This window comes from Furipterus horrens, unplaced genomic scaffold (genome assembly GCF_987537825.1).
Source record: "Furipterus horrens unplaced genomic scaffold, mFurHor1.1.pri manual_scaffold_2, whole genome shotgun sequence".
In the NCBI taxonomy this organism is placed as follows: domain Eukaryota; kingdom Metazoa; phylum Chordata; class Mammalia; order Chiroptera; family Furipteridae; genus Furipterus; species Furipterus horrens.
Window position 1 is genome coordinate 83,509,777 of NW_028327172.1, and position 22,094 is coordinate 83,531,870.

At 45.6% G+C, this 22,094-nt stretch overlaps 1 protein-coding gene across 1 annotated transcript in view; it reads right to left on the reverse strand.

Moving 5' to 3' along the window:
* Window positions 1-7,166, reverse strand: part of DRD2 (dopamine receptor D2) — a 75,001-nt gene extending 67,835 nt beyond the window's left edge. The window contains exon 1 of the mRNA XM_090267890.1: window positions 6,934-7,166. The gene's annotated coding sequence lies outside the window, so the exon portion shown is untranslated. The remainder of the gene's footprint in view (window positions 1-6,933) is intronic.
* Window positions 7,167-22,094: the final 14,928 nt, after the last annotated feature.

The window sequence follows — 22,094 nt, forward strand, 5'->3', positions numbered from 1 at the left end:
ATCCCATTCTCAGGCAGGACCATGCTTCATCCAAAAAATGTGTGGCACTTACTCCTGCTATTAATGACCCCAAAATATGTATTTTTGCCAGCTCCAAAGATCTTCTCAGTGTGAGGTTCTTTGGCCCTCTCAAAAGGAGAAGAAGAAAGAAGTCTCTTTATCCTTGTGTACTGTTATGTCTCCTTATTTTTCATTTTAAATAAAAACTGACCTGTGCCAGAGTGTATCATTCTATGTGACAATACCAATCAAGAAGGCTCCAACCATGAGGAAGCATATGAAGGACCTGGAAAGCCAGGAAGAAACATGAGGCGGTGCAAAGCCTTCACCATGGAGACCAGTGTCTCTTCCTGGTTTGCATGTGGCAAGACAAGAGTTCACCTGAACCTCATCCAAAGAGCAACCCCACTCTGTCTGGAAGGTATCCAGCCATGTAATATGAAAAATAAAGACATTTATTGAAGAAGATACAAGATATAGGAAACATTGTACAAAGGACAATGATGCTTAGTTCCCCTCAAAGTAGGCATTTTGGGACCTCACACAGTTCTCCCAGTCGCCATCAGCTGCCCCATGATATTCTCCTGAATATCATAGATGGTCTGAAATTCCTTCCCTTTCAAAGGTAATTTTAGTTTTGGGAAAAGCCAGAAGTCACAGGGCACCAAATCTGGGCTGCGAGGGGCTGAGTCACCTAAGTGATTTGATGTTTCACCAAAAAACTTTGCATGAGACATGATGTATGAGTGGGCACCTTGTCATGATGAAGCTACCAATCACCAGCTGCCCATAGCTGCAGACTTCTGAGTCATATGAATAGTTTCTGCAGAAGAATTTTCAAGCTTAACACAAAATTTGACACAGATTCGTTGCTCTATTCACTCACTCATTTTGAATGCAATGGACACACAGTACACATGTTCACTCGACAGTGTCTATCGCCCCTACTGGCTAGCACAGTGAAGTAGTCATTGTTCACATGTACATTCTAGTGCACTTTCCTTGGCTGCAAAATGTTCTCATTATATTAACAATGGCTGGAGTTTTTTTGTACAGACCTCATAGATGAGAAGCCCAATTTGCTTAAGGCAACACAACTTGCTTAAGATAACACAACTAGTAAATATTGAAATTGGGATTCAAATTCTGGCCATCTAACTCTAGAGCTCACAGGCTTAACTATCATTTTGCATTGTTTTTAAAAAATAAGGGACCAAATGCTGGTAAATGTCATTTGTAAAACTCATAGTGAGGTAAGAAGTCCTCGAGCTTAGTTGACCCTGCCTCCCTTCTGTTCCTGCCTCCTTCCCCTGTGCCCATTGCTTGCTGAGGTTCATTCCCAATGCATTTCACCCAAAGGGGCCCAGATCCAGGTACAGAACAACACTTTTTTGATGGTCCTTAACTTTAAGATACCTTCCCTGGTATCACATGCAAAGTTCAGTCACTTCATTATATCAAAGAAAGTACCTACTTATCACTATTCTCCTTCCTTTCTTATTCTGTGTGCCACTTATGTTGGTCAGAGAGAGCTATTGTGTTGGCATCACTCTGACTTTAAATCTCATCCTGCATATTATTCCTCTGACCTAGTGCAAGCCACCTACCTCTATAAGCCCATGCTTCTTCCTGTGCAAAATGGGGATAATAATGGTGCCTATTTCATAGCATTGTTGCAGGTGGGAAGTTGAAATTAAAAACACATGTCAAGTGCTCAGCATGGTACCTTGCACACAGCAAGTGTGTGACAAATGTTAGGTGTTGCGATGATGAGACCAGTGAGGGAGATAATGGTGAGCAGGACCACTTGTCAAAAGTAGACCTTCTAAGGAAGTCTGTGAGTGAGCCACTTTCTCAGTAGCAGTTCCTAAGGAATTGCTAGTGATGTTGCTGCCTGGACTAACAGAAAGAAGAGGAGGCAATTATATGGTGCACAACAAAAATAATTTCATTTCTAATGCCTTTCCCCTGCTGGGTCACTTGGAATCCAAATAATAACAACAAAGCAGGATGGAGATAAGAAGGGCAGGTACATTCTAAAGGAGCCCAATGATGAATGGACAGACCCCAGGATTCACTTTGGCTCCAGACATGCACAGGGGAGTGTCCCTGGGGCCATGGTTGCTGTTCTGTACATCTGAGCTGCACACTGAGTTGCAGGGCCCTGGTGGGCATGCATGCCAAGCTGTTGAGGACCTATTGGCAGGGCCCTGGGGACTGACATTGCCTGACTTCACTCACCATTCTGTGTCTGTGAGCAGGCTGACATCACTCAGAGGGCTCTAGGGTAAGCCAGGGTTCTCCCTCCACCCCCTCCTCATCAGAGCAGACAGCAAAGAATTCCCCATCTCCTCCTGAAAAAAATAAAGATTCCTACAGGTGCCTTCAGATTATGATAAAATTGCCCCAACTGCACTAAACCGTTGCCTTATATGTGCATAGCTAACATCAGCCTCTTCTGAGGGACCCCTGAGTTCACTTCTCTTCAGCTCCAAAGCCAATACACTACCCCACATTCTCCCAGGTGTCCCATGGGACTCCAGGTCTCAGACTCTGGGACACTGTTCTAACACAGTGTCTTCCATCCAGCAGATGGGAGAGTCCCCAGTGCATCACCTATGGCTCTTCCCTTTACACTGAAGCCAGCAGGGGCCTCTGTTCCTCCACAGAGAAACATTTCCATGTCTCCCAGGGAGAGAGGAGGCTATGCCCTCCCAGGGGACATCCCAGCTGCCAAGGGTATGGATTTAACTCATTTATCAAATTGAGGTGAAAAGATAAAGAAGAAGAAATATATCCAGATCAGAATGACAAATTTCTCTCTTTCTGGACCAAAACAGGAACAAATCAAAAGGCTAAATCTTGTAGTTCTACTCCTACACCCACATTACTGACACTATAATCAAGCTATTTTCTGAGCTTGTGGATTTAGATAGTGTGATTGCATTGTTTAAAAAAAAAATTTTTTTTAAATCTCCAATTACATTGGTGATGGCAACAGGTGAGAGGCAGGGTATATTAATACTGGATCCCAATGCTATTAGAGTAATTTAAAATGTTGGAGATATCCATCTACCACCCCAAATTGGTAAATAAGCAACTTGCGCACCTTTAGTGGATCCATCTAGTATTCTGGAGAGCTAGAGGACTCTCCCAAAACCAAAGCATCGAGTCCCCCCAGGGCCATTAGATGCTCTATTGAGGGTAAGGAGAAGGAAATATCATGCTAGGATTCAGCTAAATGAGTGGCCACATCCAGGGGAGGATGTCTGCTGAGAAGCTTAACCAAACTGTGCCCTTCCTGCTGTATGTGCTTTCCAAGCACCTCCTAGACGCAGGATGCTCTCTTTCTGAGCAGAGCTCCTAATAGGACAGAGAAGCTTTGGTTGCTGAGCCCAATCATGGTGCTGGAACAAGAAAGCTCACATGACTCTTTTTTTGGAAAACTTTAATAATAAGCAAGAGACCACCATATTTCTGGACTAAAGGAAAAGCTTTTCTGTTTGGGGTCTGGGGTGTCTAGAATGACCTCTGAAGAGCCCAAATAATCTAAGATGTCCCAGAGAAAAATGCAACTGACTGGGCAGCCATTCTGTGTTATTTTCAAGACCTCAAATCTTAGGTTTCTATGACCTGTGATATACAATCTGGTACTTTCAGTCCTGGCATCGTAAAACCTCCACTTGGATTTTTCTTTCTCTTCCTAAGTGCTGAAACAGTTTCACTGCTGGAGCTTAGTAGATAGTAAGGCCCAAGGGAGAAAGAAATGGAGGGTGGCAGGTCAGAAAATATGAGTCACTGGGAGTGGTGGCTCAAGAAAGTCTCATCATTTCTTTTTTTTTTAAAAAATAATTTATTTGTTTATTTTTTATTTTTTAGAGAGGGGAAAGGAGAAAGAGAGGGAGAGAAACATCACTGTGTGGTTGCCTCTCACTCGTGCCCCCAACTGGGAACCTGACGTGCAACCTAGTCATGTGCCCTGACGAGAATTGAACCAGCGACACCTGGCTCGCAGCCCGACGCTCAATCCACTGAGCCACAGCAGCCAGGGCCCTCATCATTTCCATTCTCTACTTCCCCCTGCCCATGTTCTCTTCACAGTCATGGTTTTTCAATACCAAAATGAGACTTTATTTGCTGTTTCCAGGCCAAGTCTACATTTCTTTCCCCTTCCACATATTTACCCAGAAAACAGTGACCTCAGACCAGTATAAATTCAGCAGATCAATCCCAGGTATATAGGAGTTCATATTTTTTATAAGCCCCTGAGATCACTTTGTTTACCCTGATATAGGAGAAACAGAAGGGTTTCTCTCAAGTTCAGATTTGCCTACATCATTGCATGTTCTAGACAAAAATAATGTGACCTTGCATGTGAAGACAGAAGACTGTCTAGCCCACAAGCATCATTACTACACTTACTCACCCCCACAAGCTTCCTAGCTTACAGAGTACAAGAACCAAATCAATAGAGTCAATAAGTCATTGCTGGCAAGGCACGAGTGGCTACCAGCCTTGGGGAACGTGATGTGCTACTAAGCTGAACTAATCACTCCTTGGTATTCCAGAAGCAGCTGGGTTAGCAGATCACAGCACATACATAATGAAAGACAATAATTCCCTCTGAAGGGGTGGGGTGTAGGGGGAACATACTGGGTTGGCCCTTCAGAGGGGGATGGTAGTTTTTGCACAGGTCAGCCTGAAGCCATATCAAAGATTCTTAGAGAAGTCAAAATCTGTTTTAGGGAAAGAAATGTCCATGAAGATCTTGGGGGAGAGGAGAATGCGCTACACCCTTTATTGCAGCAAAGGAATTTAATCAGGGGAATGGTCCCTACACCTGAAAAAATTTAATGTGTATAACTGAAGGAGGCAAAGAAGGGTTGAATGAAAAACCTTAATTGTGTTTCTTCTAGTCAAAGGAGTCAGAACTTTTATGAGAGGTGATTTCTTAACCCAGTGTACATATGAATTACCCAGAAACATAGTTAAAATATACAGTACCTTCCTGGGCCTCAGTTTGAGATTCTCATTCAGCAGTTCTTCTAGGAAGAACCAAAAATATGCATCTTAACGAGATTTCCAGGTGAATCAGATGTAAGGAGTTCATTAAAACAAAAAATGACCTTGGAGAAAAGCCCTAGACCTCTACAATAAATCAGAATCCCCCAGTTACCAGGCACCTTTCATCCCCAGACTGTGCAGGGAAGGTAGAAGAAACTCAGAATGTTCTTCAAGAGAGCAAAGCTGGCCCTGATCAGTGTGCCTCAGTTGGTAGGGTGTTTTCCAGTGAAGTGAAAGGTTCCTGGTACGATTCCTCCTCAGGGCACATGCCTGGGTTGTGGGCAACATACAAAGGCCAACCGATTGATGTTTCTCTCTCGCACTGATGTTTCTCTCCCTCTCTTTTCCCTCCCTTTCCCTCTGTCTAAAAATAAATAAATAAAATCTTTTTAAAATAGAGAGAGAACAAGGCTGAGCTATCCTCGCTTTCACTTGGCACTAGGTCTACCCTTCTCAAACATCTTCCTTGTCAGATTTTTATTTCAGCGGTAACATAAACCTCCCCTCACAATCACATATGTTAGGAATTTTTAACACTAAGCAGAGAAATCAAAGACAAGGGTTTGGGACCCAGAAAACCACTTGCTGATTCTCTTGTAATTGGTTCCATTTATTCTGGCCTCTCTCTCTTCCCACCCTCATCAAACAGCAGCAACAAGGGGAAGATAAAAAGAATGATTCTTTTTCAACGGGTCCTAATTCTGCAGGATGAATCAGGAATATGCATCCGAAGGAGGGAGAATCACGAAAAATCTAGTTCCTGGGGAGGAGCAAGGATTAGCCTGAAAGGTGTATAGCCTGGTCAAAAACCCAGAACTGATTGGATCTGCAGAAGAAAATGGAAAGAGACTCACAAAGTGTCTTGTACCTCACCAATCTCAGGAGCCCCTAGCACAGAAAGTAGTGGGTGCCAGGTGGGGCAACAGTGACCTGCTCAGACAGCTTCCCTGTGGCTGAGAGCGAAGACCTATCCCTGGGGAGCTTCAGTACTGTGACTTGTGTCCATGGCGAAGCTTGTTTTGTACTTGCACAAGCAGCCTCTTACCTCTGCTCTTCAAGAGGAACCGCACGCAGGCTGCTGTTCTCAGACAGGGTGGGGGACCCGCTGAGTCTGGTACTTAGAGCTGCCTCTTGCCTCTGCACCCCGCCCTTCCGGGGCTCTTGGTCCATTGCAGAGTCAGACAGCCACTCTCACTCCTGCCCCCCACCATCAAAAACCCCAGCCTCCCTCCGGGGCTGGATCTCAAACAGAGAAGTGACAAAGGAGAACGGAAATTCAGTACCAAGGACAGAGGCACACTAGAAAGTGGGAGAGTAAAGCCAGAACCAGCTTCTCCCCCTATCCTCGGCTTCTGTCTTTAGAAACTGAAAAGTCACAGGTCATACAAATGAAGTGTTGCCAAAACCACCCTCCTCCCTACGGAGCGGTCAGAACCTCTGACCACGCGCCCTGGGGTCTGGGCTCGGCTGCCTAGCAGAAAATGCCCTCCCGAGATAGCCGAGAGTCGCCTGCCCTCCGAAGACGCGGCCGAGCAGGGCAAGCTCTCTGCGTTCCGTGGGGAGGCTGCCCCAGCCCCGCCCGCTCGCGCCCGCGCGAGGATTCCCGCCCAGGCAGCGCTAGGGATACCGAGGGAGGGAGAGGGGATGGCCGCTCCTGCATTCCGGTGCCCTACTGCCGCCCCGGGGCAGGCGGTCCGACGGGAAGTCCGTGGCGAGCCGGACCGAAGGCAGGGCGGTCCGAGGCAGACCGTGCGTGCCCGAGGGGCCAAACTTCTGGCCGGGCAGCACCGGCCTCTCAGCTCCCTCCTCCTGTCCCTGTGACCTGACTGGGCCCTGGGCCGCCTGGCGCTCCATCCTGCTGGCGCTTACCTTCAAGCCATAGGGTGCCCTGGGGCAGAGAGGGCACCGGCTGCTCGAGGTTTCCGGCACCCGCCGCATCCACGCGCGGCCGCCCCTCCGGCAGCCGTCTGGGCTGCCGCTTTCCTCGGCGGGTCCCTGGCTCCCAGCCCCGCCGCGCCGTTCAGAGCTCCGGCGGGCAACCGCTCGGCCAGCTCAGGCCCGCGGGGAGCAGTGGCCCGGTGCTGCGGGGCTAGGCGGGGCGGGCCGGGTTGTGGGGTGGGCGTGCTGAGCAGGGACAAGGCGTGGAGGCGGCTCGGTGCACGCCGAGGGCGGCCAACTCGGGTTCTGAGCCTGGACTGCTCCTCTGTGCCGGTGCGCCACCCGCGCACGGGAGGGAGAGGGCGGGGCCGCCCTGGCCGCGGGGCGCCCCGGGCCCGCCCCTGGGACAAGCCCCGCCTTGTCCCACTGTGCGCAGGTGTGAGGGCACCTAGCGTCTGAGCTTGCGGGGGCGCGGCGTGGAGGTGGGGTATGCCGCCCTCCCAGACCTTGAGGCAGGTCGGCGCCAAGGCAGGAACTGAGCGGTCTACTGCGCGTTGAACTCCCCCCCACCTCCCAGACCCTCAAAGTAACACCCTGTGTATGCAGCGATGCCATGACAAGTGTCTTCATCGCCTTCGTGTGTGTTCCCTCCTTTAGAAGTCAGAGAACAAAGATTGGTTGGGGGGAGGCACTATCATCCAGCGAATCACGGAAAGAGGAGAGGGAAGTCCAAGGTCCGTTTTCTGACCCCTGCTCCTGGAAACCCTGTGGTTTACTCTCTTTTGTTGCTTGATTCTTCCAGAGGAAAGTCTACTTGGACTTGACCTGAAATAAAAATTCAAAAAGGAGGCTCTGGGGTTCCAGCTTACCTTTGACTCCAAACTGAAGTGAGGGGAAGGAAAGGAGGTGGTGGTAAGGGTTGCTCCGCTGGGGTCCTCTGCACAGGGTCGTTTAGGCTGCAGAGCGATCTCCTTTCTCTCCCCTTAACGCCCCCCCTTCCCTTTCTTTCTTCTTTAAGAATTATTGACTTTCCTCCTTTCTGTGGGCTCTATGTCAGATTCTGGGGTCACAGAGAAAAATAAAACCAGGCCCTTGTTCTTGTCCTGACAATCCAGAATAGAGACCTCCAGGAAATAGTGTAACATACCATAGCACCTGTGACTTAAACAGGAGCTGTGGAGCACAAACAAGAGACCTCACAGGGACTGGTTACTGAAGAAGCCCAGATCCACAGGGAGAAGGCAGTGCAGCATTCCAGGCAGGGGGAATATGTGGTCTAAGGACTGACCTTGCCTGGCAGGGAGTCTGTCCATCATGGCTAGAATCAAGCCACTTAGGGCCACAAAGATCAAGTTTATATTTGCTCTAATAACCCATACAACTATAGAAAATTAGAGTTGGAAAGGACCTTAGCATTCATCTAATCCCCACTTTCATTGCTCTAGAAGGGGTGGGGTGGAGAGCGGAAGCCCGGAGCATTGGAATGACCTTCCAGATTCCACAGAGATCCAGCACTGGACAGTCCCCCACCTGCTCATGCACAGGCCAGCACTTTTCTCAGATACAGCCATCTTTTGGGGGCAACTGGAGAAGGGGTAAGAAGACATGCCATGCTTCTCCCCCTGTTCCTTGCCTTTGGTACTATTGTGTGGATCTGGACTGTTCCACATCTTCTGCAAGCTTCATAGGGAGATGTTACATCAATCAAGAATCTTAACATTTTGTCATATTTGCTTTTAAAGCAATAAAACATTACAGATATAGTTGGAACCCCAGAGCTCTTCTTAATCTACCCTTAGGCCATTCTTTCCAAGGTTTAAACTACTTAAGGAAGGACTTAATGCCTTCAGCTCAGCACCTCTATATGAGTTCCAGGGACAGAGCCCCCCAGTAGACAGGCCACCACTCTCCTAACTAGTCAGGGCACTTTGATTGGTGTCCCGCCTCTGTTACCTACCAGTTGTGTGACCTTGGCTGAGTTATTTAATCTCTATGAGCCTCAGAGTCCTCATCTTCAAATTGGGTCTAAAAATACTTTTCTCTCTGACTGCGTTGAGGACCATAGAAGAGGAAGGGCTATACAAACCACAACCTACTGCTCCAGTGTGGGGAGGGTAGCTTGCTCATTTAAGTGGCAGAAGAGAGAGCAAGATGTGACCTCCATGGGGTGTACCAACCCAAGGACACTAGCTCTGCTAGGGGAGAAGATGGGTTGAGGCAGGTGGGAATTTTGTTGGCCCATGGAAATGAGGTGAAAAAGAACTGAGCCAATAGAGAATAAAGGATATCTAGAATGTCCTTTTGTGCTCCAAAAACTACCACCAAGCTGGAGAGGGAGGCATGACTGGGACTTGGAAAGGAGGGTCCCTCTCACATCTCTGTCAAAACCTGATGCACCCACAGAGGGAGAGACACACTGTCACAACCCTCCTTCTGAAAATCATTCCACAGAACATAAGGGGTATGCCCTCAGTGGAGGGATCAGAAGCGGAGCAGGATGAGGGAAGCAGCACCATCAGAGTCATGCAGGGCTCTGTTCCAGTCCAAATTCCATGACCTGGGAAATTCTGGATGTCTCTGAGTGTCAGTTTCCTCAGTTGTAAAATGGGGACAGGGACCCAGATAGCAAGGGTATCATGAATTTTAAGTGTGAATGACAACCAACACATACTGGTGCTCAAGACATTGTACCATTTTCCCCTCTTACAGAAACTGTCACTCAGAGACATGCTGGAGGAAATGCGGACACCCTTTGTGTGGTGTTCCAAGTCCATGTTTCCAAACTTACTTTGCAGGTGGAAACTGAGCCCCTATTTTCTTTTCTCATCCTCCTCTGTCTGTTGGCATTCTGTTCTTATCCCATTTGCAAACAACTCTGAGAATGCCTAAAGTGACAATCCTGAGGCAGAGGAGGTGTGGGGAAAAAGCAAATAAACATGTCCTTTTATACTTCATTATTTCTCTCAAAGTGTAGAAAGTCATAGAGAGCTGCAGAGTTCTTGGTTACTGGTGTTGCTGAGAGAGCCACAGCCCCGTGTCAGAACAATCCAGTGAAGGGTCTGAAGGTATGTGAGGCTAGTCCTCCCAAAGGAGGGGTAAGGAAGGAGTGGATCCTTTTAATGAAAGGACAGAGTGTCAGGCACTCTCTCTGACTAAGATAGGAGAGCGGAGAGAGTTACCTGAGAGTTATGACATCTGCATGAGCAATTTACCCTTAAAGGATGATTTCCTTACTGGTAGATGACAGTGGGCTTTTCTACATCAGTGTGAAATTGACATCTGTAGATGTTCTTTGTATCATCCTAGCTTGGAACAATAAAGAATACAGGTGTGACCTACTTCATGAAATTCTACTACACAATTCTTCACAGTTACAAAACAGATAAATTAAAGTGTCATTTTACAAGTGTATTTAATTGCTTGATCAGAAGAGATCATAAAAATGTATACCTTTCTTTCTTTGTACACCCATGTTCATAGTAGCATTATACACAAGAGCCAAAAAGTGAAAGCACCCCAAGTGTCCATCGATGAATAAATGGATAAACAAAATGTGCTATACACATACAATGGAATATTATTCAGCTTTAGAAAGGAATAAGATCTGTCACATGCTGCAAGATGGGTGAACCTTGAAGACATTATGCTAAGCAAAATAATCCAGTCACAAGAGGACAAATACTGTCTGATTCTACCTATATAAAGTACACAGAGAAGTCAGAGAGTTAAAATGGTGTTGTCAGAGGGATGAATAGGGAGTTAGTGCTTAGAAGGCACAGAGTTTTAGTTTGGGAAAATAAAAAAGCTTCTTCATTTTCCCAAACTCAATGAATGGTGGTAATGGTTGTACAAAAAATGTGACTGTACTTACTGCCACTTAACCGTACACTTTAAAAGGGTTAAAGAAGTAAACTAATTTATGTATATTTTACTACAACAAAAAACATATAAACCTTGGCTTCAGTGGCCACTGCAGTTTCCATATATGTGAAAACAAAATAAAATGTCTTGGAAATGACTAGGTAACTAGGAGAAAAGTGATTGAATTTAGAAAACAATAGATTTATATATAACTTCTGGAGTTGTATTTAGGGAAATATGAGAGAGGACCCCCGCAAAAAATCAAAATGATCTCTGGAGGACGTGTCACTTATAGCACGGCTTCCCCTGTTAGGTGAGTGTTCTAAAAATCTATCTGTATCAGTGTACCAGCTAGTATTATTCTGAGAGGCTGTACTTGGCTTCAGTTAATTTTTTTGAAGACTCTTTCAGAGCATTTGCCGTTTTCATGATGAGTGATTTACAAGCACACCTGCCCACACCATGCTGAGTGTTCAGCAGTTTTTGACCAAATGAAGATTTTTATCCTCATGCCCCACCCTCCCTATTCACCACATCTTGCCCCAAGTGACTTTTTTTGTTTCCCCAGATTAAAAAAAGCCCTAAAGAAAAACATCTTGCCAATGTGAAAGAGGTGAAACAAAAAATGGCAGAAGTACTAAAAGGCATCAGAATTGATGAGTTCAAAACTGTTTTGAGCAGTGGGAAAAAATCTTAATAGTTATATTGCATCAGATGGAGAGTGCTTTGAAGGTGACTGAACTTCAAACATGTAAGAATAAATACACAATTTTTTATAAATAAATTCCATTTGGGAGGGGTCCCCCATTGTACTATCAGTAGGTACTGCCCAGGATTTTTCCAGCCTATTCTATAGATAATAAAGCACTTTCTTGTCCTTGGTGTCATCTACTTCCAATAGCTTGGGGATGTCAAGAATATCATAAATTTGGGAGAGCACTTAGAAGACTATTTTAAGGGCTTCTTCTTCCAGAAGATGAGAACAGCAATAGAACTGGGATGTTTCTGATAGTCTGCCAATGCAAGGACTGTTTGACCACTCAGGTTTGAATGGAATTGTAAAGTTTAAAGAAAGCTCTCAATAGTGAAGAAATGCTCAATCCAAGCTTCTTATTTCTTAACATTTTTAAGTATATTTTATTGATTATGTTGTTACAGTAGTTCCAATTTTTTTTTTCCTTTACTCCCCTCTGCTCGGTAACCCCCTTCCCTCCAGCAATCTCACCCCCCTTAGTTCATGTCCATGGGTCATGCATATAAGTTCTTCGATTTCACCCTTTCTTATATTATTCTTAACAACACCCTGTCTATTTTGTACCAACTGATTATGCTTCTTAGTCCCTGCACCATTTCCCCATTTCTCCCCCTCCCCCGTCCCAGCTGATAACCCTCCAAATGATCCCCATACCTATGATTCTGTTCCTATTCTGGTTTACTTAGTTGAATTTTGTTTTTATTTTTTAGATTCAGTTGTTGATAGTTGTGAGTTTGTTGTCATTTTAGTGTTCATAGTTTTGATCTTCTTTTTCTTAAGTAGGTACCTTTGACATTTCATATAATAATGGCTTGGTGATGATGAGCCCCTTTAGCTTCACCTTGTCTGGGAAGCACTTCATCTGCCCTTCCATTCCAAATGATAGTTTTGCTGGATAGAGTAATCCTGGTTGCAGGTTGCCTTTCATCACATTGAATACAGCTTTCCAATCCCTTCCTGCCTGCAAAGTGTCCTCTGAGAAATCAGCTGATAGTCCTATAGGCACCCCCATGTAGGCAACTCTCCGCCTCTCTCTTGCTGCCCCCAGGACTCTGTCTTTATCTTTCATCCTTGGCATCTTGATCATGATGCATCCTGGTGTGATCCCATCTGGCTGCAGCTCACCCGGGACCCTCTGTGCTTCCTAGACCTGTATGTCCAACTCCTTCAAAAATTTGAGAAGTTTTCCTCCTTCTTTTCAATTCTTGCTTCCTCATTCTGCACTGGTTAACTGTTCTTTTTCTTCCTTATGTCCCAAATCATTGATGTGAACCCCAGTTTCCTTCTCTTCACTATTGGCTTTGTGTGGATTTTCCTTCATTTCACTTAGCATAGCCTTCACTTCTTCTCTTATGCGTTTGCCATACTCAAGCATATCTGTCAAGCCTGTGAGCATCTTTATCACCAGAGTTTTGAATTCTGTGTCTGTTAGGTTGGCTATCTCCTCGTCGCTTAGTTCACCCACTGGAACCTTGATCTGTTCCCCTTTTTGAGCCATACTTCTCTATCTTCTCACTCTGACAGGCTCCTGTGTTTGTTTGCCTCTGCATCCCAGGTAGAACTGTTGCTCCTGTTACATTGTAAGGGGTAGAGCCTTAGGAATTCATCAGTACAGGGCGACCTCTTTCACTACGTTGTGGTGCTGAATGTGGGGGACAGGTCCAAGAGGGAACAATGCTGCCTGCCCAGCCCTCGTGCCTTTTCCAGGCACCTCTCCCACTTCCACACTGGACTGGCACCCCTCTAGCTGCTTCCCTGGTCATCATTCCCAGAGTGGGTGGGTCTGCAGATGTTCTAGGACCATGGGGGCCTTTTAAACAAGCGGACTCTGCTGAAACCAGCAGTTTCTGCCTCCACCCCAACCCCCACTGGTCTGCACAGTCAGAAGCAATGAGGCTTGATTTTCCCCAGTGCTGGGACCATTAGATGTGAGGTCAGGTGAGGAGCTGGGAACGTTCACCAGGTGTCCCTCCTGACTTTTTAAAATGTGTGACTGCGCTTCCTTCTGTCCTGCCACTGCTGCCACTCTTGCTGCCACCACACTGTTTCCTCTCCGCCCCAGCTCCACTCTTCCTACCTGTCTGGATGAGTATTTCTACATTATATCTTTGTTTGCTGGACTTCCATGCAGTTTGATTTTCTGGAACTTCTGGTTTTTTCTAGTTTTGAGGTAGTTGTATTCCTTCTTAGTTGTGGAAGGAGATGCAGGATTTCTGTCTACACCTCCATCTTGGCTGGAAGTCTCAGCTTTTTTTTTTTTAAGGGTAAGCAAATCAGGAGCTGAGCTCATAAGCCAACCGGCAGCGTCTGGGAGTCTTTTTCTCACAACCTGCTCCTCTTCATGTGTTCACCATAGTGGAGAACTGTTCCCAGCTGCTCAGGGCCTTTTTGTCTTCAATGCAGAGTGTCAGTCGGGAATCATGGATGTAAGGAACAATTTGGGCAGTGTAAGCAGAAGAGCGATTTCCTGAGAGTAGTGTGGTAGCTTACAGAATCACAGGGGATATTAGAGTCCCAAAATAGGCAGGAACGAAAGAGCTAAATGTTGTTAGGGCTTCAACCAAATCAAGCCCATGCAGCAGTCCAGTGAAAACTTCATCACTGCAGACAAACTCAGGGCCCCAGGTGGTATGGCACCACTGCTGGCACCAGACACTGGTGTCCTCTTGGACCTCTGTTATGCTGCTTCTGAAAACTGAAAGTTATGACTACTTGTGCTGCTTCTAGAATGGATGCTCCGCTGTCCCTGCCTCTCTGACTCACCAGCACTTGAGTAAAAATCTCACTGAACTGACCAAGAAAGAACCACACAGTGAAGGGAAACCAAAACATAATCCACTACATCCATATCCAAAGAAAAATTTCATCCCGTCCTGCCCCATTCTACTTTCTGAATGCCACCATCTGTCCACTCTCCACCCTTACTGCCACTACTCCAATCCAGGTCAGCAGCAGCATCTCAGGCAGATAAGTGAGACTTTTCCTCATCTCCCACCTCCAGTGCAGCTTCCACACTGTACAAGTATGCTTCTAATACAAAGTCTGATCATGCTTCCCATTCTTAAAACATTCCAATGTCTTTCTGTTACTTTTGACATAAATTCCAATCATGTTAAAATAGATTAAATGTCTGCCACATCTGTCCCTTTCCTCTCTCCAGCCTCATCTCTGCTAGTGTCCCTTCTGCAGTGAATGAATCAATGAATGAATCAATGGATTTTGGGAAGGGTCCCAGAGATGATCTACTCCAGAATTTCCCAAATGCCAGTCCTTGCATTGGATGCTATAGAAACACCTGGGAAACTTAAGGGGGAAAAAAATTAAGATTTAGGAGCCCTAAGCCAGATCTACTAGATCAGAATTTGGGGAGCAGAAGTTAGGGTTCTCTGTTTCTAAAAGCCAAACACTGTTTCTGAGCACCAGCCAAGTGGGGTGGGGAAGCACTAAGCTAATCCATACCCCTCGTTTCACATACCTGGGGCTGAAGCCAGAGAGGCTAAAGACTCAAGGTACATAAATGAAGCTTGATGTTGTAACAACACAGAACTTTGAGCAAAGTGAACCTGACACATTTAGTGTTGTTCATATCATTATTGTTCTACATGGTAATTAGGCAGACATAGTTATCCAGAGGGAGAACTGTTATTATCGTCGTCGTCGTCGTAGGCAGCCGTCCGTCTCGAGAGACGATGGTGTAGCTTCTTAAGAGTCTATCTGCACCGCCGAGAATGGCTGTGCAGTCCGACTCGGGAGTGACACGGTATCTGTCTCCTCCCGTGTTGAATCGACATCTTGCGATGACGCTGGAGTGTCCTCTCCAGTGAAGCTGAAGCTACAGAGCCTGGGCAGGGTGATATGGAGGGTCTGCTGTTGCCCATGCAGCAGACCCCCCCTCTCTTCGCAGCTGAAGGGTCCAAGGGAAAGACGGAGTCAATACAGCTTGGCTTCAGGTGCGCCGCAGGAGTTGCCGGTGTTGACTACAACGTCAAACCGCCTTAGGGACTCCGGCTCCGGATTTTCTGTCGGGGTTTACTCCCTTAGCCTTTCCCCTGAAGAGGTATGCCGCAAGGCAGCGGAGGTTTTCTGGAGTCAGAGTTTTCCTTCTCTGACTGTTATTATAGAAACTAAGTATTTGAGGTCAACTTGGGAGGAGAAAAAGGAGCCATTGGAAAAGTTTGGAGTACTGTTCTGAGGCCCCATAGAGAGCCTCCAAATCTGTCAGCTGAGTGCCAACAGATCTGAGTACAGGTGGCTCTGCCCACAGATTTGGAGAGTCAGGTGGGAGCTGCATTGCTAGGAGACCTTAGATAAGACTGGAGAAAGACAAAATAGCACCTGGCCCCTTCTTCCAGTGAGGGACAGACTGGATTGGGTGGGGGATCTTGGGAAGAGGGAGGAAAAGAAATTGGAGAAGGACTCAGGTCCTTCCACTGCAGGAGCAAACTGAGAGCTGGAATTGAAAGAAATCCCTTTCTCTCCCTAATTTCACAGAAGCATTTTTGTCATACATTAGAATGGCCCATTAAGCTCTGGATTCATGTTCCAGGCCCACCTCCAGGGCTATGTCCACATTGATCCCTTTGTCTGAAATGTCTGACCACTGCCCCCAACATCTCTGTGTGTCTGATCTCCACTGGTCTTTCGAGGCTCAACTCAAATAGTTGTTTTCCATAGGCCTTGCCCTGTCTCCCACACCCAACCCAGACGTAATGCCCCTCTCCAATCTTAATAAAGTCAACACCTCTTTGTGACATTCATTTCCTCATTATTTATATTTCTGTCTTACATTTCTGTCTTAAATTCTGGCTCACATTTCCCCTCCCCAAGCCCTAGTACAAACCCCATCACAGGGTAGACTCTCTACAAATGTTTACTAAAAGAAATCTCCCCAATTACTAATCTATTTGGTTTATACCCAACTTAGTATGAGTTGGTTTATTTTTATTGCTTTCCAGTTTCTTAGCTAAGAGGCTCTGGGAGTGTAGAAGTTTTGATGGGGGAAGGGATGGGGAGAGTTGGAGGCAGGGGAAGAGAGAGGTCCTGATGTCCAGAATCTAGACAGAGTGTGTCTTGACAGGTGGGCACAACTGTCTCAAGGGTTTTGAGAGAATAGCTTGGTGTTGTTAAATATCTTGACACTGAGGCACCAGGATATAGGAAGAAGCAGAAGCAGAAGAAAAAGAAGAAGAGGAGGAGGAGAAGGAGGAGGAGAGTGATGAGACCAGACATAACTGGTCCCTCTTTGTACTTTGACATTCTCTTGCTTTGTGCACATCCCCCTCTCCTCCTCAAAGAGATAACACAGAAAAGAGCCACCCTACCAGTCATCCAGCCCTGGCTGAGTTCTTTGTCAGCTTGAGCTGGAGAAGAACATACAAGTCCAGGAGCACAAACTTCCTTGTCCTCATTCCTGACCTTCCCACAGAGGCAGGAGACTGGCTTTCCTGTTTGACTCCCCCTCCCCTAGTTCAATCACATAGTTATTACAGGGGTCTGTGCTGGGATGGCCAAAACCATGAAGGGCTCCAAAAGCCATATGTTATTGCCTGATTTTGTGACCTTGAACTGGGTGCTTAACTAAGTCTTCATTTCCTTATCTGTAAAATGGATATAACAATTTATTTTTCAAATTTGTTGTGAGGATTAAATGTGATCCTGTCTATGGGGATGCCTTGAGAAAGAATGCCTGGCCATAGAAAGTGCTACATAACTGGCATTGGGTTTTGTTAGTGATGTGCTTCACCTCTGAGGCTGGAAGACTCATCTCCTTGACCCAGTCCTCAGGAGCACCTATAACTAGTACAGGAGGCAGTAACAGAGTCTCAGTGTCCAGGCCTTACGCTTTGGGAGTTTTCAATCTGGACAGAGAGAGGATACAGAGCAGGTGCACAGTTGCACAGTCATGGGCTGCCTTCAATGGGAAACTCTTTCTCTCATAGTTGGATAACCCAGGGCAGGCAATCTATGAGGTCATCTGACTTAAAAAGTTCTTTCTCAACTGAGACAATTATGATGAGCTGGAGCAATTAGGTTTTCTCTATTAGGAAATTGAGCTATGAGATTCTTTAGAGAGAATGTTTCAGTTGGCATTAGGAGCAAAAATTGATGCAGGGAGAGGTGAGGAGGAGGCAGAGACCACGAGCAACCATGAGTAAGTGACATTTATGAGTACACTAAGTAAGTCAAGGTATGAGTAGAGTGAGGGTGTTGGTCCACAGCCTGAGAAGTAAATAAACACAAAGAAGCAGACACGTGGAGTAGAAAACACTTTGGTGAAATGAGAACAGGTGAGGATGATGATCTGTCCTGATCACTAGAGCTAGTTGGGTTTGGTCCAGTCTTCCTGATTTGATGTCCACAAAATCCAATGAAACTTCATTTCCTCTTTTTCTTCAAGGCCTGGTTGTTAAATCTGGCTTAGTACACATGAGGCCTGACTATGTGGTTGAGATTTCTAACTGCCTTATTTCCATGTTCTTCCTTATAATATATTTTTCCTCACCAAAAACACATGCATATACTGACTTGAGGTGATCCACAAAAGCCTGCAGTGCTTTCCATCAGAAGAGCCTAATACACCCAACCTAAACTTAAACCTAGTTTGAATAATGGTTTCCTTCCTTCTCCTTAAGATCTAGGCTCTACCTGCTACCCAGATATGGTGCTCTAAGCTGATATCCCCGCCTTGCTAACCTCTATCACTAGGGGCTCTTTCTAGATGTCCCCCACTTCCATCAACTCAAGGTCAGGACCTAGAAAGGATAAATGAGATAATGGGACATTGAGACTCAAGAAGGGCATACAGTCATCTACTTAAACCTGACAGGGGACTGAAATCAAAAGCAGGAGAAGACCTTGCAGTTCCTGCTGACTGTTTCCTTGATCACATTCCCTCCATACCCCAGAAATGCCCCTTCTCTGGATTCTCCAGCTCCATAGCTCTTCCCCATTATTCTCCAAGATGGTAATTGCCCTAAAGACTCTTGGCATCTAGGTCACTCTGAACCCCTACCTTCTTTTTTGGTGTGGACAGCCCCATCCCCTCAGATCAATATAGAATAAGCTAGCATTTTTCAACTTTAGAAAACTAGAAGCAAAGCAAAACCCAGCACAACGTAAATGGTGTAGGGAACCGCTCCTTGTGGTTTAGGGAATTGTAGCCCCAGCCTGAGCATGACTGCCACCGGCATTCCAGCTGTGCTTGTCTTTAAGTCTTAACATAAGGCTGCATGTGGAACATGACTGAAAACCACTCAGAGAGTTTCCATGGGAAGTGGATTTAAAGAATGTCTATTATGCTTTTATGCTTTAGAACTTGCTCTGCTTTCTTTATCTATAATATAACATAAACAATCTTTAGCAAGAAATGTATAAAATCTTGCACCTAATGCCAGTGTGGCATCAAGATGTTTGATAAACCCTGACACAGACTGGTCACTGTGCCCCATGTACTGGTACTTGTAATCTGTTACTGTCAACTGTAATCCTAACACCTCCAAGCTATTGATGACTCGTGAATCTTAACCTTGTATCTCTCATGTGTAACCTCCTCAACAAAAGGCATGAGGGAAGAGGGTCTAGTCGCTGTTCTCCACTAGAGAGGCAGACACCTTCCTTCCCCAAGACATAATAAAGTGTCCCGGGTAAAGTTTGTTCTGCCGTGGTCACGAAGCCTCTGCTGGACAGAGCAACTTCCAACTGAGTCTAGGGTGTGTGAGGCACCTCCACCTCAAAATGGAAAATAACAAAATGGCCAAGCAAGACACATTCTGTTTGTCTACTACATGTTCTTCATCCTTGAGCTACTGAAGCCTCAACTCAGGTTACTTCAGCTGGATAACCTTGCTTCCCATCTTTGCCATGGTTCACTGTGGGCAGAGTATTTTTCCCCTGACCTATCAATGTTGAGATTGAGAGTGCCATGTGACTTGTTTTGGATAATGGAATGTGAGCAGAAGTGACAATGTGCCTGTTCTGAGCCAAGGCCTTAAGAGACCTTACATGTTACTGACCCTCCCTCTTCGGCCTGTGCCAACACTATGAGAGGAGCATGCTTCAGGCAGCTCACTGGCCCAATGAAGAAGAAAGGCACATGGACCAGACCTAGATATGCAGACCTGCAGCATATTGCACAGTCCACCTCCAGACACATGACTGAATCAAATAAATGTTTGTTCTTACTATAAGCCACTGAAATTGGGGGTTGCTTCTTATGCAACATTATTGGAACCACACTTGACTAATTCAGTCTCCTTTATCTTAATTTCCTTTTTCCTAGATATTTCTCTTTAATATTAAAATATGTTTAAATCTCTCCCATCTTACAAAATGAACTCAGTCTCACCTGTGTCCTCTTCTAGCTATTACCCATCTCAGCCATACTCTTCTCAAGTAAGATTGTTGAAGAAGTATCTCTTGTCGCTGTCTCCAGGACTCATCTCTCATTCTTGCTTCACCTTCCTGTGGTCTGGCTCTGTTCCCACTTCTTCCCAGAGTCACCATTTTTCAGCAAATACTTACTGAGTAACAACTTTGTCTCTGACTGGATGTCAGTATGCAAATATGAAAAGATGAGCATTAATGTCATGATCTGAAGGCATATAGACAAGTACTGAGACAATTAAAGCCCAGTGTGGTCAGAGCTGCATGGAACAGAGGAAGAATGCATGCTGGAAAGCACAAAACCCAGATCTGGAAGTCAGGAAAGTATCTCTGGAGGAGCTGACGTCAACTTTGAGAAATAAAAAATGGTATGACTTAGCCAGGCAAAGGAAGGAAGAAAGTTTCAACTAATTTGGAAATAATGATATTTTTAAAAACACAAATCCCATCAAATAACTGTCTTGCTTAAAGCCTTCAAAGGTTCCCTATTGTGTCAATACAACCACAGTAGGGCAGGTTATTTTTCTTCTTATCCCCACTAGGCTCACAGTAGGAATTTGATAAATATTTGGTAATACAAAATAATTAACAAGACATTCATAGGTGAAACATAAGAAACACAAAGTTTGCTAAATTCCCTAGAGTTACTATAGAGTATTGAATGCTATAAAATAAAACCAGCATTAGTATAATGTCCAGTTTAATGTTGATTGCATGACAGATGCTTAATGAATGCTTGTTGAATAAACATGTGCTTGGTAATTTAAGTGACTTAAGTTATAATATCTTGTAACCCTCACAACATCTAATTTTTTTAACTGAATTTCTTAAAGACTTAGTAAATTCCCCAAGATCACTCAACTAATGAGTTATAAAGTAACAACTGGATGGCAGAGCTTCCAGTGGCAAAGTCCATCCATGCTCTTACCATGAAAGACATACAGACCAGATACATGTTAATTGTAGCCCTGGAGAGGCCTTTGCACAGGTGAGACTCAAGCTGGCCAGTGACAGGTCAGTAGACCACAAGTGGTTCAGAGGAGTTCTTGGTGAGAGGACCCGCATGAACACAGGACTGGAAAAGTGGACAATGTGCTTCTTTAAAAGGACAGAGAGGAAATGTGTGTGCTTTAGACAAAGGGGTTGGTGAAGCACCATATCCAAGGATGAGATTGAACTCAAAGTGCTGACTTTGAATAGCTCCATTTCAACCCTAACACTTGAGCATTAAATGGTTTCTGATTACCCACATCCAGGGTAAAAAGAAAACGTGATTACTAACACAAGGATTGCCATCAAAGAGGAGAAAGTACATTACAGCTACTCTACCCTTAACTGTACCAGCCTGCATAAGACATCAGTATATATTTATAACGCTGGATGTGTGTGTACAAGTCCCAAACTTGGCCACCCTAGTAGGACCAGCAAAAGCTGACTGTTTTCTAGACAAAGTTGCATGAACCACTGGAATTCACATGGCTTTGAATGAACTTTAGTGTAAAGTTATAATCTTACCTGCTTACAATTGCCCTGGCTGGTTTAGCTCAGTGGATTGAGCGTCGGCCTGCGAGCTAAGTGTCGCTGGTTCGATCTTCCAGTCAGGGTACATCAGAGAAGGAAAACTCTGACTCCAAAAAACCTCCGCTGCCTTGCGGCATACCTCTTCAGGGGAAAGGCTAAGGGAGTAAACCCCGACAGAAAATCCGGAGCCGGAGTCCCTAAGGCGGTTTGACGTTGTAGTCAACACCGGCAACTCCTGCGGCGCACCTGAACCCAAGCTGTATTGACTCCGTCTTTCCCTTGGATCCTTCAGCTGCGAAGAGAGGGGGGGTCTGCTGCATGGGCAACAGCAGACCCTCCATATTACCCTGCCCAGGCTCTGTAGCTTCAGCGTCATCGCAAGATGTCGATTCAACACGGGAGGAGACAGATACCATGTCACTCCCGAGTCGGACTGCACAGCCATTCTCGGCAGTGCAGATAGACTCTTAAGAAGCTACACCATCGTCTCTCGAGACGGACGGCTGCCGACGACCTGCTTACAAATCATTCAGTGGGTATGAGGTCTCAGTTATGCAAGATGATTAAGTTCTAGAGCTCTGTTATACATAGTGCCTACAGTTAATAATACTGTATTGTGCACTGAAGATTTTTT